This window comes from Phocoena phocoena, chromosome 3 (assembly GCF_963924675.1).
Source record: "Phocoena phocoena chromosome 3, mPhoPho1.1, whole genome shotgun sequence".
NCBI classification, from domain to species: domain Eukaryota; kingdom Metazoa; phylum Chordata; class Mammalia; order Artiodactyla; family Phocoenidae; genus Phocoena; species Phocoena phocoena.
Genome location: NC_089221.1, coordinates 44962293 through 44979057, shown reverse-complemented (window position 1 = coordinate 44979057; position 16765 = coordinate 44962293).

The following is a 16765-nucleotide window of genomic DNA, read 5'->3' as shown; positions in this document are numbered from 1 at the left end:
AAGCCTTCTGGTTAACGCCTCAGTTCATCCCTCCCACTTTGCTTCCCTTGCTCTGTTTACTCTCCCAAACAGACCTCGCTTGGCATGGCTTTAGATCCGCCTCAACCGTGAGGAGTGCTTGTGCTGGGCCCCAGGCTCTGAGAGCCATTTGACTTTCCAGATAATTGTCAAAGGGCTAGACTGAAATGTGAGGTTTGATCTGGAGTGATGCAAATCATGGAAAGTGACAGACAAACACTGCGAACTGTATAGGTTGAATACAATTTTGGCATTACCACGATTTTTGAAAACCACTTGCAGAGCTGAAATAGTTTTTCACGTATATAGATAGCACTATTATGTGTCCTTACTAGCCCTTTCCCAGCTGAATCATTCTCACTGTGTAACTTTTCCTCTTAAATCTGTTTTGAATTCTAATTATGGTCATTCAATTCTAGACCTTGGAATTTGACAGAAATCAGCCTAATCTTTTGCTTCATGCTGTGCTCTTTCATGATAAACTGAGAGAATAGATAGAGAAATCTCAGGTCTCTTTTAGCTCTAATATCTCCAAGCTAAGATGTACTAATCGTTAGCTTGATAACTGGAAACAAATAAAACAGAAAATAAAAGACATTTTGTTTTAGTATCTGTGCTCTAAAGGAGGGTTTTGGTAGAAACTTCTTTTTGGAGCAGGAGCTTAGGGAGAAACTTGAGGATTTTTAATTATCTTTTTTTTTTTTTTTTTTTTTTTTCGGTACACGGGCCTCTCACTGTTGTGGCCTCTCCCGTTGCGGAGCACAGGCTCCGGACGCGCAGGCTCAGCGGCCATGGCTCGCGGGCCCAGCTGCTCCGCGGCATGTGGGATCTTCCCGGACCGGGGCACGAACCCGTGTCCCCTGCATCGGCAGGCGGACTCTCAACCACTGCGCCACCAGGGAAGCCCAATTATCTTTATAGAATATGTTAAATATGAATAAAACAAATAGTATTTATCCAGAAAAAATGTAAGTGGAAAGGAGTTCTAAGGGCCTAAGAAATGGCCTTACTTACCCTAACATCTTATAAATATGGTCTCTAAAATCTGCCACCCCTTCCCATGGGTATACTCAACAATTCTGGATGAGCTCAAAGATGAGGAAGATCGAGACTTACTGTTTTGGATTTTAGATCAGGAAGCAAAATTTTCCGAGTACTTAAAGGGATTAATAAGCTGTTTAAACATGCCAACTAATCAGGTGAATCCATCAAACTGATCAAACCCAGTGAACATGTAGCCATGTTGAAATATTCCCTGTTACAGGCTAAAAATCATCAAAAACAAAAGAAAAAAAACCCCAGAAATATTTGTGAAGCCTTTTAAGGGCTTTTTAACCTTGTATATATATCTCCAGGCTTATCGTCCACTCAAATGTTGAAGAGCTTAGAATGGGAATGTGCCTTCACATGAGTGATTGATGTCTGCTCACTCCAGCCAGCGGACGTGCATGGAGAGAAATTGTGTAGGCTGAGGCTAAGCATTCAGACAACTGCAGAATTGGGCCTGAGCCCCCTGATGAAGCAGGACAGACGCCCAGTTGTAAACGGGTCATAAAAAAGATGAAAGTCACATAATTTTTAATGGCAGTCATGTAACATCTAACGGCAGTGACTAGTTCTCAGAGTCCAAAACAGAGCATATGAAGAACAGCAAAAACTTGCACTTATGTTCAAGCTTATGAAAATAAAATCTTTTTCTTTTTTTATCTTATCTTTTCTTCCTTATACTTAAGGAAAAGTATGTCTCAACTCCAACTCTATATCCCAGAACAGGTCAGACCACCTCTAAGTGAAAAGAGGAATTGGCAACACAGAGGAGACATATTTCAGAAAATTTAAGTATAGAAATGTCTAATCAGATTAGGCTTGTACTTCCCCCTTCATTGAACCATAATTCAATAACTCTCATTGAATGAGAGTTTTATTATGTAAATCCACTAGAAAGCACGGGTCTCTACATCTCTGCCAAATGCTGAGTGCAACAATGGCCGTCATGTCGTTCTAGTAAGAAAACACTATATCCTGAGGACAGGAACTGGAGCACATATAAAATTTTAATATGTTCATATTGCTTAATACAGTAATATCTTGAGAGAACACAATAAATAACACTTGGAAGTGGCACTGTTCTGTGCCAAGTTAACCAGAAAGAAATAGCTAATGCTTAGCTATAAAGCATTAATCTTCCAAATAAGTCTCTGGATGCACAGCTTTCAGTATACTTTGCTTATGCCTGTTTTTGTCGCCTTTGGTTGTGTACTTTATGTCTGCTTCTTTTTTGTATTACCGTATGTGTAATCCTTCAAAATCAAGCACTGGTCTCATTGCAAATTGTTCAATGTATTCTTCACATTTATCAAAATAATTAATGGGATAAGGTGAGTCACTAAAGATTTTCTTGTTCACACAAACACAAATGACTTAAGGAATTAATGTTTAAGCATTCTTATACAACCAGTAAGTTAGCTGAGCCATTTCCCAGGAGTTTAGAGACACCCTGAAAAACTTAAACCTTCTAATGACCTACAAAATGAACTCATTAACTTTATGAAATTGCAATAAAGCCCACTAATGTTCCGTAAACATAGCATTTACTCCAATCACTGCTGCTCGTAAATGCTGGTCAAACAATGTCTACATGGCAGAAGGGCTGAAAATCTTTACTTCTAACAAACATCAAAAGAGTCCCTTTGGAATACATAATTCCAAACCCAAAACATTTTATTTTCCTGTTAGAGTGATATCCACTTAAAGGAATTTAAGCTTAGTACAGTCTATGTAACTCCTTTCTCCAGGTTATAATGAAAAACCAGGTCCAAATCTCTGTCGTCATTCTCCTGCAACCACCTGATTTGAGTTGAGCAATAGCCAAGGATGCTGCAAGGGCCACACCCTGAGCCATTCCTGGAACATCACAGAATAAGAACATCTCCAAGTGGTAGAGACTCACAACTGCCTTGCTGCATGGAGCCCTCTCCATTAACCCCAGCACAGGGTCATCAAGACTGCTGAAGAATTCCAGGGATGACACGCTCACTGACCTTTTCTGCTATCACTGGGCAACTCCAACTTTGGGAAAGGTTTTCTATACGTGCTTGCTATCTTAGACCTTGCAAAGGATCTTTTCTATCTACGCATGACATTGCCAGGGACAGGGCAAAAGCCTCCTACTAGTCTCTGGTTCTTCCTGTATTTTCCACTCCCATTTACGTCGTCTGGGTCAGGGTGCCATGCTCCTGCCTCTCCTGGTTCTCTGAACCCCAGGCTCAGCTCACAGCTCCCGATTTTCACTTCAGCCCCAGCTTGCGCTGACAACTGTTTAGACATGCTTCTCCCACACTCCTTAGCATGTTCACAGAAACATAATTTGTAACTTGCTCTCTGGCTCCACAAAGCTATAAACTACATGCAAGAGAGTCTCCCACCTTCTGCCATCTCCCCCTCCTTGTGCCCTGAGTAGCTCTCCCACCAAAGAGCCAGAATCAGATCACAAACAGCTGAACTGTCCTGAAACTTCTACTCACACAGCCCCATTCTGTACCCTGAAGTCAAACAGAAGAAATAAGATGTGGTTATAAAAAGGTAGTTCAGAGTTTACCACAACAGGAACTGGGGGCTTCTGGGGGCAAAACAAGCTGGAGTTCAGAGACCGCCCATATCAAGACCAGAGGCCCAGGCAGGAGAAAGGATGAGGCTAGATCCCAAGGCGGTTCTGCTCCCCTGTTGAGGGCACACCTCCTGGCCTTGGTCCTGAGCCATCGCCTCCAGCCTGCTTTGGAATATGCTCCCTCAGTAAGTCCCCCTTTCCTCTCTCTTTGCCTCTCTTTAACAATCATGCTTGACCCATCTCTCCTTCAGACCTCACAAAGGTTCCACCAGCCAGACATGCCAACTTCCTAAGTGTATATCTTAATCTTTTCCTCTCCAACTCTGCCACTACTGCCTTCATCCAGCCCCGCATCACTTCACACTTCCCTTCCTGTCTCCGGCTTGTTAGCCTCACAACCATGTAGCCAAAGAGAGTTTTCCATAATGCAAAATTGCCCATGTCCTTTCCCACTCATCCCTTTCAGTGTTTTCCATGGTCTTAAACAGAGAGTTCAAGCTTTTTGGCGTCATAGACACAGATCTGGCCTCTGGAAACTTTGTCCACCTCCCAGGTCATCATTTCCTTTCACTCCCTGTTGCAGAAAAAAAAAAAAAAGTTGTTTATTGCACCCTGAAGATGCCAAGCTGGGTGCTTTCCTCCACACCTTTGTTCTTGCTATCCTCTCTGCCTACAGTACCCGGCACCTCCCTCCCCACTCCTGACTTGAATATTTCTTCTTCATTCTCCAAACCTCCACCTGAGCATCACCTACTCCAAGGAGTCTTTTCTAAATCTCTTAACGCTAAAGAAGGCTGTGGACTCTCTATACCCAGGGCCTCTCCCTAACAGTGTCGTATTGACTATGACGGTCTACGTAGGTATCTACGAGCCTCTTGAGGTCAAGGCATGTCTTATCTCTCTGAATAGGTGGCACCTGATGCAGAGCCTGGCACACAGCAGCAACATGTAAAATGTTTATTAAATAAATAGCTGAACAAAATTTTTAAAGACAGGACATACCAAGCAAACACATGAGAATAAATGGCTTTACAATCAAGGGCAAAACAGAAAGTTTCCAGGTAAGTGCTATAATGATTGAGTTGATGGTGCTATATGAACATGAAACCCTTATGGGAATGGTTTAGCAAACTTGTAGTCAATAGTTTGGAGTCAGTTAGAGAATAGAAGGTGGCTTGTATTGAATGGAGCGTGTGTTACATTTAGGTCAGAGTACTAATAGGACTTAGACCCCATAAAAATGCAAACTATACTGAGGGATCACCACTCTCTAAGCACAGAAATTAATGAACAAGAGTGAATCAGGACCATAAAGTAACACTGTCTTCACATGACTTATCGAGTTAAGTCTTCATTCAACCACAAGCAAGCAAGAGCCTCTAGGGGAAAAAAAAAAACAAAAAAAACAGACCTCTATCAGCCCCTTAGTAGAAAAAGAATAACTTCCAGACCAAGACTACAACCCAGGAGAGCCACGGCCTCTGAGAAAACAGAGGGCGCTGAGCTCCTTGTAGCCCCACTAACTGTGCCCTTGGATTCCAACCCTGACCACATAACTAGAGTGGTTTTGGTACTGGGACGTGTACTGTGATTGTGGCTTCTGCATTCACCGTGTTTAGCTACTTGGGTCAGGAAAGACAGGCAGAGACAACATATTAGAGAAGAAGATATGATAGAAAAGAAAATGAAGCTGCAACTAAACAACACGGTTATCAATAAACTAGCAACCTAAGAAAAACATGAATTCTAGCCTTTCCTTTTCTTTCCTCTCTCTCTCTTTTTTCACCTCTCCCCCACCCCTCTCTCTTTTTCTTTAATTTGTCTTTATTTTTTTCATTGCTCTTGCACTTTTCTTCTCTTTCAAGATAAGGAGAGACTGAAAGGGGAAAAGTATGAGATTCTGTGGATTTAGGAGTTATAGGTTCAATGTCTAAATCTTGGAAATTTTTTCTGGTACATATACCCACACATGTACTCATAACCTCCAGTTATTTCAACAACCATTACTTTTAAAGGTCTAGAGTTCTACCTCCAAATCATCATTCATACCATAGGAGCCTCAATAGCTACCTTCAAAACACAAATATGGACAATTACTATATTTATGTTCTATAGTGGGTTGAATGGTACCCCTACTCCTGAAAAGGTATGTCTACCCAGAACCTGTGAATGTGACCTTATTTGGAAAACGGGTCTTTGCAGATGTAATTTAGTTAAGGATCCTGAGAAGAGATCATTTTGGTCACCCTAGTTGACACTAAATCCAATGACAAGTTGTGATGAGAGAGATAGGGATTGGAGTGATGTGTCTACAAGCCAAGGACTGCTCATAGCCATCAGAAGATGGGAGAGGGGCATGGAATGGACTCCCCCTCAGAGCCTCCAGAAGGAACCAACCCTGCTGGCACCTTCATTTTGGACTTCCAGCCTTCAGACCTGTGAGAGAATAAATTTGTTGTTCTGAGTCACCTGATTTATGCAAATTTGTTACAGCAGTCACAGGAAACTAGTACACGCAATAATTACAAAGTCATCTCTGTACCACCTGCTTTACCAGCAAGCATTCTAGTGTTTTTGTGGATGGAGAGGAATTCTTCCTTAAATGTTCCTGAAGGTCCTTTTATTGCCATCTTCCAGGTCTATATGATGCCATCCCTTGGCCTGACATCTCTGCCCTAGGAAGTGAGAACCCCAGTTCCCTTGTAGATACCACTGCTGTCAGTATCAGAAGATGTAACACCGAGAATAATTTACAACTGCTAGCAGATGTGGCTCATTTCATTGTCCACATGCCCTACGTTGCACAAGTCCGGGGTGGGGGGCACTATTTACCTTTTTTCCCCATGAAAGGTAACCCCTGAGAGCAGTGTAATGCAGTGAAGGGTCCTTCTCATGGGGCCCCCTACAGAACCAGCTCCCTTACCTAGCTCCACCTGTCAGGTCCCAACTTCATTCCAACTGCTTGGAGTGAATTTAAGCAGCCTCATTACAGTCCAGAATCAAAACAGCCATGAGGACCAAAAAAGAAAAGTTCCCCCTGGAGCCCATCTAAAGCTCACCTTCTCAGGACCAGCCTCTTGTGGCTAACCAGGGAGACATCTTCACCTTTCTGAGATAACCTCACCTCCAACCCACTGTAACCTCACCTTGTGGCCCCAAAGCCAATGACATCAAAATTCAGCTGCTCAATACCTCTTCATTCCTCACAGCCGGGTTATCGAGTCTTGCAGTCACTCACTTAAGACTATAGTGGCTATCTCCATGATGGCCATCATTAATTCCTCTCCTTCCTGAACATGCATGTTAATCTCACATTCAGAGGTGGAAAACATTCCTTCACCCCCTTCAGTCTTGTCTGGTCTTTTTTATTCAGTGTGGGAGGGGTACAGTTGTTTTACAATGTTGTTTTACTTTCTACTGTACAGCCTAGTGAAGCAGAGTTCCCTGTGCTATACAGCAGGTTCTCATTAGTTATCTATTTTATACATAGCAGTGTATCCATGTCAATCCCAATCTCCCAATTCATCCCACCCTCCCGCCCCCCCTTGGTGTCCATACATTTGTTCTCTACATCTGTGGCTCTAGTTCTGCCTTGCAAACCAGTTCATCTGTACCATTTTGGTCTGGTCTTTGACGCTTTGGCAAACAAGAACTGAAGAAGTGACCCTGTGCCCAGCTCCAGGCCTGTGAGGAAGGCTGACAGAGCTCACTTTAGTGTCTGCCACCTGAGCAGCCATGGAGAAGTCCAGCTAAAAGGAAGTCCAGGTTGAGCTTCGTCTGGTCTGGTCCCGTTTCTTTCTACGATGGCTCCTACAGTGTGTGGGGAGGAATAGGTTTGGCCGTCTCTCCTGCTGTCTATTTTACCTCAGCTTTTGGGCTTTTGTTAGCATTCAAACAAGATACATACATACCTATACACCCTTCCATTAGCATAAGCAATAATTTACCCCCACAGCAATATCTAAATCCATACTTAGGATTAAAAAAAAAAGCATTTCTTAGAAACAAAACCCACACAAATGTACCTCTGATTCAACTGTACAAAACAATTGCTATCACTAAACCAGCTAAAACACTTGCAGTCAAATTAATAGTTTCTCTTCTGTTTTCCCCAAGTGGACACTTACTTTTGCATTTGTCTTTAGTTAAAGACTCTATTTAGTTAGTTTTCTCCAAACAAATATAGAAGTCTACCCCAAAAGAGTAGTCACATTTCTACCTCTTTTAAGACTAACACTTTATGCAGCTTAGAAATGACGATTATTTCCTTTTCTACCACTTCCATCAAGGTTTTAAAAGCTTTGGGAATTATAGCTAGGGCACCATGTTATACTTCTATGCCTGTAAGCTCAAGTTTTATTCTAAGAAACATTCAAAAAGATGTGAGCCAGCATTATATTGCTTTCAACCCTTGATTATCTCTAGAAAATGTTAATGTACATTAAGAAAGGGAAGGAGAAAGCAGAGACAGGGAGCAGATACGAAAAGGTCTGTCTCGTGGCGGGGGGCTGGTTAAGCCATTTCAGAAAGAGAAAAGCTGAAATGAAGACGTGAAATTCCATTTCCATTCTATTTCTTTCTCCTCACATTCTTCCTGGCAACTACACGTACTTCACAAAAACAGCATCAGGACCAGAATACAGCTCAGGGGCAGTCTTAGGCTTAAAGTGTTCCAAATGAATTTCAAATTTTCCAAATATTTGAAATATAATTGAAAATATTCCACTCCATGAGAGTCAATCCAAAACTGGTCTTTCCGGTATCCACCAAGGGATGGTATCTGCACTTTTATCTCGTTGTCACCACCATTACTGGCTGTAGGAAAAGCTGAGTTCACTGCTTATGCTGCAGAAATAATGCTCAATTTATCCAAGTTACATGTATACAATAAGGAGAATAACAACTGTTTATAACAGCAGAAACAAAAAAGGTTATTCTGAATGTCTTGTTAGCAAATTATTTTTTAAGGGTAAATACCAGCTTGTCTCAAATACAGAGTCTATATTTATTGTTAATGCTTGACCAAAAATAGACACTTTTAAAAGAAGTAACAAAAGCTCAAATAAGCATCTGTTTTATAATCCAATATGTAATTATGGATAAAAATGTCCAAAATTAGTAATGCAGTTAGACTACGGGCCTTTAAAATCCCCAAAATGCACCATTAAACCAAACAATAATAAAGAAGAAAATCAATGTCTCTACAAGAAAAAAGAGTTAATGAAGCCTTCAAAACCTAAAGGCGCTATGGTTTAAAAAGATTTCTTATTATTTATTTCTCTTTAAAAGTACAAAATTGGGGCTTCCCTGGTGGCGCAGTGGTTGAGAGTCCACCTGCCGATGCAGGGGACACGGGTTCGTGCCCCGGTCCGGGAAGATCCCACATGCCGCAGAGCGGCTGGGCCCGTGAGCCATGGCCGCTGAGCCTGCACATCCGGAGCCTGTGCTCTGCAACGCGAAGAGGCCACAACAGTGAGAGGCCCGTGTACCGCAAAAAAAAAAGGGTACAAAATTAATATATTTCCCCTTTCTGTAGGCTTTTAACTGAAAGTTGTGACTTCATAAAATATTAGATTTTAAAAAAGGAGATTCTAGGAATTCCTGAGAATAGGGACAATATTTAAAGTCAGCAACGATTAGTAGCTGAAACATCAACATATCAAGACCTGGAGGGAAGAAAACAAGAAAAATATGTGAAGTCTACTAGAAAGATGGCAAAGTACACCAGCCTATTCATGTAAACATATTAATTATAGTTATGCTAAAGCCCTTGTCTATCAAGGTGATCTGTATCACCTGTGGGTCTGTTTCTATGGTCTACTACTTAATTCATTCTCCCTCTCTCTCTTTCTCCCTCTCTCCCTCCCTCTCTCTTTTTATCATTTGTTCAAGATTCAGGTATGCGTAGTAAATTTTGACTGAATGCCAGATGTTGTACACGATGTTATCTTCTTCTGAAAAGGGTTAGCCCTTTTCTTTGCTAGGCAGATAAAACAGAGGTGGCCACCTTAATCCATTCATGGACTGAGCAGTGTCATGGATGAGTTACAGTTCCAGCAAGGCTCTGTCTACCACCGTATTCCTCCCCTCCAAAGATAAGTGCACCAGGACTTCCAGATAAAACCTGGGGTGTTCACCAGGTCCTCTTGCCCTGGTGTGTCTGGTAGTCTAATCCTTGTCTTCTCAGCCCACAGACCTGTTGAAAATTCCACTCTATCTTTGGAGCTGTCCTGCTTGGCTCCTTAGCCTACTACCTGTTTAGCATCAGTATTCAACAAATGTCTTGAGGGAAAACAGGTAGTGTGTTAGGTTCAGTTCTCCACTCCTCCCCTCTCAAAAGGATTCTGACCTCCCAGGGTTTTAAGTTTTGCCTTTCAAACCCCACTAGGCTGGCAGAAATTCTGCGGGTTTCTCTTCCTCTTAGTAACAGTTCTTTTCCCAGCTCTGCAACATCTTCCCCACATCTGGAATTGGAAAATGCCCAAGAAACATTCATTCACCTCCCCTTTTCCTGGGATTTTGTCCCCAAAAGTATTGACTGCCTCAAAAGATCTCCAATGCCTTTAGACATGTTTTTTATTTTTTTTTTAATCTAGCTTTTCTAAACCCCTTAAGCTTTGGTGGGGGCATTGGTCTGCTGTAAGCATTCAATCATACCTGGAGGCAAAAGCTCAAGGTACATGAATAACACAGAGAAGAGGAAATCTGGCATATCCATAGCAAGACTAAATGCCCTGTGATCCACTGATCCCACTTCTTCTGCAAGTGTGCTAGTCACAGAATCGTTTGGGGCAGGGACCTAGAGGCATCTTCGGTTACTATCACTAGGTCAGTGGATAAGTAAACACGATAGACGCACACTACAGGGTGCTATGAGGCAGGGAGGAATAAAGAGCTAGATGCCAATACAGGTGACCTTGGACGGCGCAGGGGTTAATCCATGCATAACTTATATTCAGCCCTCTGTATCTGCGGTTCCTCCCACATCCACAGATTTGACCAACCACAGACCTTGTAGTACTGTAGTATTTAATATTGAAAAATATCTGCGTATAAGTGGACCCATGCAGTTCACAGTCACGTTTTTCAAGGGTCAACTGCATAGACCAATGGATACACCTCAAAAGTACAGAAACAAAACAAAATATACAGCCTAAAGTGAAATCAAGCACACAGATACAAACACACACACAACATTACATATATTAGAAGAATACATACATCCTTGAGAACACAAACACATTAGAACAAGTGCTTATGGGAGGGGCTATCAGGGAGAAAGGGGAAAAATACAGAAAAATAATGAGCAAACACTTTTAGAGCTGTTACTATGTACCTGGCATTGTTCTAAGCAGTTTATAATGACTTAAATTCTGTCAACGGTGCAGGGAGACAAATGCTATTATTAGCTGTATAGTTGAGGAAACTGAGGTACAGAGTGGTTAAGCAACTTGCTCAAGGTCACACAGAAAGTAAGTGGTAGAGCCAGAGTTGAAACCTGGGAAATCTGGAATGAAAGGCTATCCTGTGCCGTCTCTCCTGGGAGGCTTCAGATCAACAGCAGTACTAATGTTGAGGAATGTGGTGACTTCAAAGTTCTGCCCCAGAGGTCCAAAAATTAATCAACCGATTACTTTATATATTACAGATGAGAACATTTGGGTAGGGCTGACTACATCAAAGGCTTCAATTTCTTTCCACCAGAAGCTCATCTTTCATGAAAAGTATTTTCCTCATTTCCCTTCAGCAAAGAGTCTAAACCATTTGAGGTGTTGAACACAACTCAAAGAGAGCTGAACGGTGGTTATAATCTCAACAGAAGCATATGGTTTATGTTTTATGCTTCTTTTACTTGAGGATCAATGACATGATCTTTGGCCGTGTCAAGACCCACAGTTCCCCTCAGGGAATGGATCTCACAAGAACAAAAACAAAAGACACTGTGGAATGTCCAGGAAAATATCAGGGAATTGAAGGTAGAGAGGAGTCCAGATAACTGGGCTTATGGTGGATTCAATACCACATTGATTTGGGTCCTAGGAGAGATCCTAAAAATACTTCTTAAGGTAGAAACTTAAAAAGACATGTTAATGAAAATAACTGTGGGGTTCCCGGCCTTGAGAACACTGAAATCAGTAAGTGGAAAGGTAGACAAGGTAAAGAAGGAGGAGGAGACAGTCATCACTGTTTAGAAGAAGAAGCTGCCTACTGACTAATGGAAGTAGTGCTCTGAGAAATGGGTGCAAGAACAAGCGGGAGGGAATGTGGGGGAGAGAGGGGAGTGAGGAGAGACAGAATGAAGAGGAAAGGGAGGGAGGAAGGGGGTCGAGAGTGAGAAATGGGAAACGAAGGGGGAGAAGAAAGAGAAGAGGGGAAAGGAGGTGAGAAGAAGGGAAGAGGGAGAAAAGGGAGGGGGAATTAAGATGCGGGAGCAGGGGGAACAAACTACCCATTCTGTTTCATAAAAATAACTTTGCCCTTTACAAAGTGTCTTTCAAGTCTATTCCTCTGGTAAATTCTACCAAAGTGAAAATTAGTTGCTTTTACTCTTCCCTCCACCCACTACCACCCCCCCACACACACACACTTACCTTCTTTTCTTCACTGTATTGACAACCAGAACTTATGTATAGATTTAAAGAAAATGGTACCAGATGTCCCCCCACCCCGATGTTATTCACATGTACATACATCACCACGTGTGATGTGTGGGCCATTTTCTTGTTCGCTCTCAGATCCGGAGCCTGTCTGTCCCCTCTTAGGCTTCAGATCGACTACAGCTTTGTACTCCTTTGCCTAGCTTCTAGTTGGTTCAGCCAATAAGTAGAAAGCACTAGTGGAAGGTGGGTAATTGGGAAGCAAGAGGAGCCAGGGTATGTGTTCCCGCTGTCCTCAGGGGAGGCAATGTCTCCAGTGGTGCCTATGCCTCTTCCTCGACCTCAGCTCCTCCTCCTGCGGGTTTTCAGCTGCAGCCTGGCGGCCCTGCCTCCCAGGCTCTGGTAGTGTTACCTGCTCCTGCGGTCCCTCCACCTAGACACGCTCACAGCTCTTTTGGTAGTTCAGCTCTGAGATGAGCTGCCTTCCCTTGTCTTCAGCTCCTGAATCATCTCTATTTCTAGGTCTCCATATGCAGTTCCCCCTACTGAGCACAGCCCAGTTTTTCTGCCTGGAGCCTGTCTGAAACACTTGCAAGCAAGCTCAGATAGTATAGGATGGCACACAACCCACCCTTCCTGTTCTCATTTCTCTTGGGTGGCAGGCAAATACCAACATCCACCCAAAGTTATCCACATCTTAAGCAATCCTAGGAACCTGTTTTTTACATGGTAGAAGGAACTTTGATCCTGGATTATCCAAGCAGACCCAATGTCATCTCAAGGCTCCTATAAGTGAATGACAAAGGCAAGAGGGTCAGAATCCAAGAAGGAGATGTGATGGTAGAAGCAGAGGTCGAAGTGATATGATTGCTGGAGAAGGCCAGAGGCCGGGAATGCAGGCAGCCTCTAGATTATAGGAAAAGCCTAGAGCATTCAAGCCCCTCCTATTACCTTGATTTTAGCCCAGTGAAATCCATTTTTGACTTCTGACCTCCAGAATTGTAAGATAATAAATTTGCATTATTTAAAGCCACTAAGTTTGTTCTAATTTGTTACAGCAACAATAGGAAACGAATATATGCTGCAAGGGTCACCTACCCTAGGGAGCACAGAACACTAAAAGAAACCGTAGACACTCCTGGGAGAATCCTGGGCATCACGGGCTCACAGGAGAGCAAAAGGAATGGAAAAAGCGATAACCCCTTCACCAAGGACCAACCAGTCTCAACACCAGGTCCCAACAGGCACATATGCAGGGATCCTAATACAAACTAGGGAATGACAAGAATTCAATTCAGAGCCAACATGACACGTAAAGCACCTGATTTTTCAATAATGGAATGTTAGCTGAGCTGCCTGCTATCTCACTTCACAGTGTCCTCTCTATAAGGACACCAGGGAAATTTTCTGAGTTCAGTGTCAGAAGTCATTGTTTCACTTATTTGACTAGTTTGATCTTACTTAATAGAGTCTGTAAAATGTGTTCAGGCCATGCCTCCTGTTCCCATTTGGCTGTTAGATTTAGGGCTTAAGTTATGGTTCCCCTGTGCCTGCAGCATAGGACTTTTATGGACTAACCTCACTTCTGACTCCATTGTACTTTCCTACCTTATTTTTTCTTTACTTGCATCTCTTATTTTAAATTCATTCATTCTTTATCATGCATACCTTTAAAACTAAACTTAAGACCCTTCTGACACAAGATAGGGTATAAAGAAGCGACTAAACACATCAATTACCAACAATGGATGCTACTGGCAAGAGAGGATGGAAGAGAAAGGCATGAATGATAAAGGTGCAAAGGGCTAATGCAATCAGCAGTGAAGTTGAGACTGGAGAATACTGGGAGAAACATATTTTCAGTTAAGTAAGGATGTATTTTGAAGGATGCCGGTCAGATAAAGGAGGCAAGAGTTCTCCATCATCCCTCCACCGGATCTCCCTCAGCTCTCCGATCACAACTGCAGACTGCCCGTGCGTGTGAAGAGGTGCAGACACTAGAAAATCCCGGTTGGCGGTGGGACACTCACAACAAATGGAAGAATGTACTCAGATGTAGTTCTTGGCATTGACCAGTATTAGCCTAGGTATTTTTTCCTTCCTTCCCAGAAAAAGACAAGAACACACACATACTCCAGGGCCTACCAAAACTGCACATAAAACAGACCCAGGAATGTTCCTTTGGACTCCTCCATGTCACTTCCTATCTTAAATGAGATTTTGCAGGCAGGCTTTATATCTGGGTAAAAATATCCATGATCCGAGCAGCTGCTATTCATAATGATTATTTGAAGATTTATAACAGGCAGGATATAATCCCTGCCTGAATTAACAATATAGACTAAAAGCGTCAGGTAACTGATCTTCAGACCAAAACTATCCTGACAATAGGGAACATAATTGCTTATTGATACAAATGGTCTGTGCACTCAGGCGTTCTGTGTAAATAGATCATTATAGCCATTTCCAAGACATTATAATCCATTAAGGAAATTAGACATGCTTTACAAGTCCTAATGATACAGCCCCATGACCAAATACCTCCAGAAACATTTATCCAGTTCATCTCTCTGACCGACCTGACTTGAAATGAGGGCATTCGGCTGAGAAAGCTACCAAGTGGTTCTATTTTGAGAAAAGGCCAGAGCAGGATCTCAAAGTTCAGGGAGTCGATGCTTTCTTTGTGCTGCTGAGTAATAAATGATGATTCAGAACCAACCCCTACATCTGAAGTCACTGAAGTATGAGATTTCTAATAACCACCAGTAAGACTATTCGCTTTATTCATCACACAGAGGTAATGATTTTCTTCTGAACAGCTTCAGTAGGATTCATCTTTCTTCGCTGCTACTGTGACTCTTGCTTGCCTAAGACTAATAATTCCCTGGCCTTGTCCCAGAGTGGTTCGGCCCTCATCATCCCTTGCCTGGATGATTCTGGCGGCTCTTACTGGCCTCCTGGTCTCTGGTCTCCCTCCCTCCACTCATTTAACGCATAGCAGCGGATGAATCTTCCTTAGGCAAAAGTAGTAAGTATACCTTGCTTTGCCACATATGCTAACGCATATTTTCTCATTCAATTATTAACCTGAGAAAAATTAGATAATTTCCCTCAGTAAAACCGTTCCATGATTCCTCACTGCTTACAACCAAGGTGACCTTGACTTTCAGTTTGCCCAGGATAGACCCAGCTTACATCCACTGTTCTGATACAATTCTTAAAAGCACTCCTTTCACTCTCAAAAGTGTCCCAGGTTTGGACAATAATTTTATTGTTCAAATACAGGGTAAAGCTGAAACTCTTTGGCTTAAAGCTCGTACCCACCTATCCTGAACAGGAGCTCCTCCAGGCATAACTGTGCTAAACAAAAGGCTGAAATCCCAGTAAATCTGAGGGACCAACTAACCACCCTGCCACCGTTCGCACTAAACACTTCTGGGACAGAGTATACTGCCCTTTAGAATCATGGAGACTACAGGCTTAGAAAAGACCCTCCAACTCAAGCTATTCCACCATTTTATCGATGAGCAAACTAAGGCAAAATAGCTGATGACGGAGCCAGGCACAGGCACCTGTGCCTCCTAACTCTTGACCCAGGGTGTTTTTCCTTCTGCAAAGAGTGTGAATATGAGAAAGATGTTTTTTTCTCAGTATGAGGAATAAATGTTAAATTGAGCTGTTTACATTCCTCCATGCCCAGAAGCCATGGCAGCATTTAAAAGGACTCTACAGGGTGAGGGATGCTATCTGTTCTTGTGAATCAGTAAAGTTATATGACTCAGAGAGAAATCACACTCACAACCTCAATTTCACTAACAGCTCCTATGCCTTAGAGAAAGGAAACAGGTGCATTTTCAATTAAAAGAAATTACACAAATAGACAACCTACTGAATGGGAGAAAATCTTTGCCAACGATATGTCAAATATCATTTGGTTAATATCCAAAATATATAAACAGTTCAAATAACTCATTATCAAAAAACCAAACAACCTAATTAAGAAATGGACAGGAAACCTGAATAGATAGGTCTTTTTTCCAAAGAAGATATAAGATGGCCATCAGGCACATCAAAAGATGCTCAGCATCACTAATCATCAGAGAAATGCAAATCAAAACCACAGTGAGATATCACATCACACCTGTCAGAATGGCTATCATCAAAAAGACAAATAATAAATGTTGGCAAGGATGTGGAGATAAAGGAACCCTCGTACGCTGTTGGTGGGAACGTAAATTGGTGCAGTCACTTTGCAAAACAGTATGCGATTTCTCAGAACACTAAAAATAGAAGTACCACATGATCCAGCAATTCCATTCCTGCTATATATCCAAAAGAAGCTAAGACACTGATTCAAAAAGGAATATGCACCCCAATGTTCATAGCAGCATTATTTACAATTGCCAAGATATGAAAGCAACCTAAATGTCCATCAACAGATGAATGGATAAAGATGTGGTGTGTATATATACACTGGAATACTGTTCAGCCATTAAAAAAATGAAATACTGCCATTTGCAACTACGTGGATGGACCTAGATGG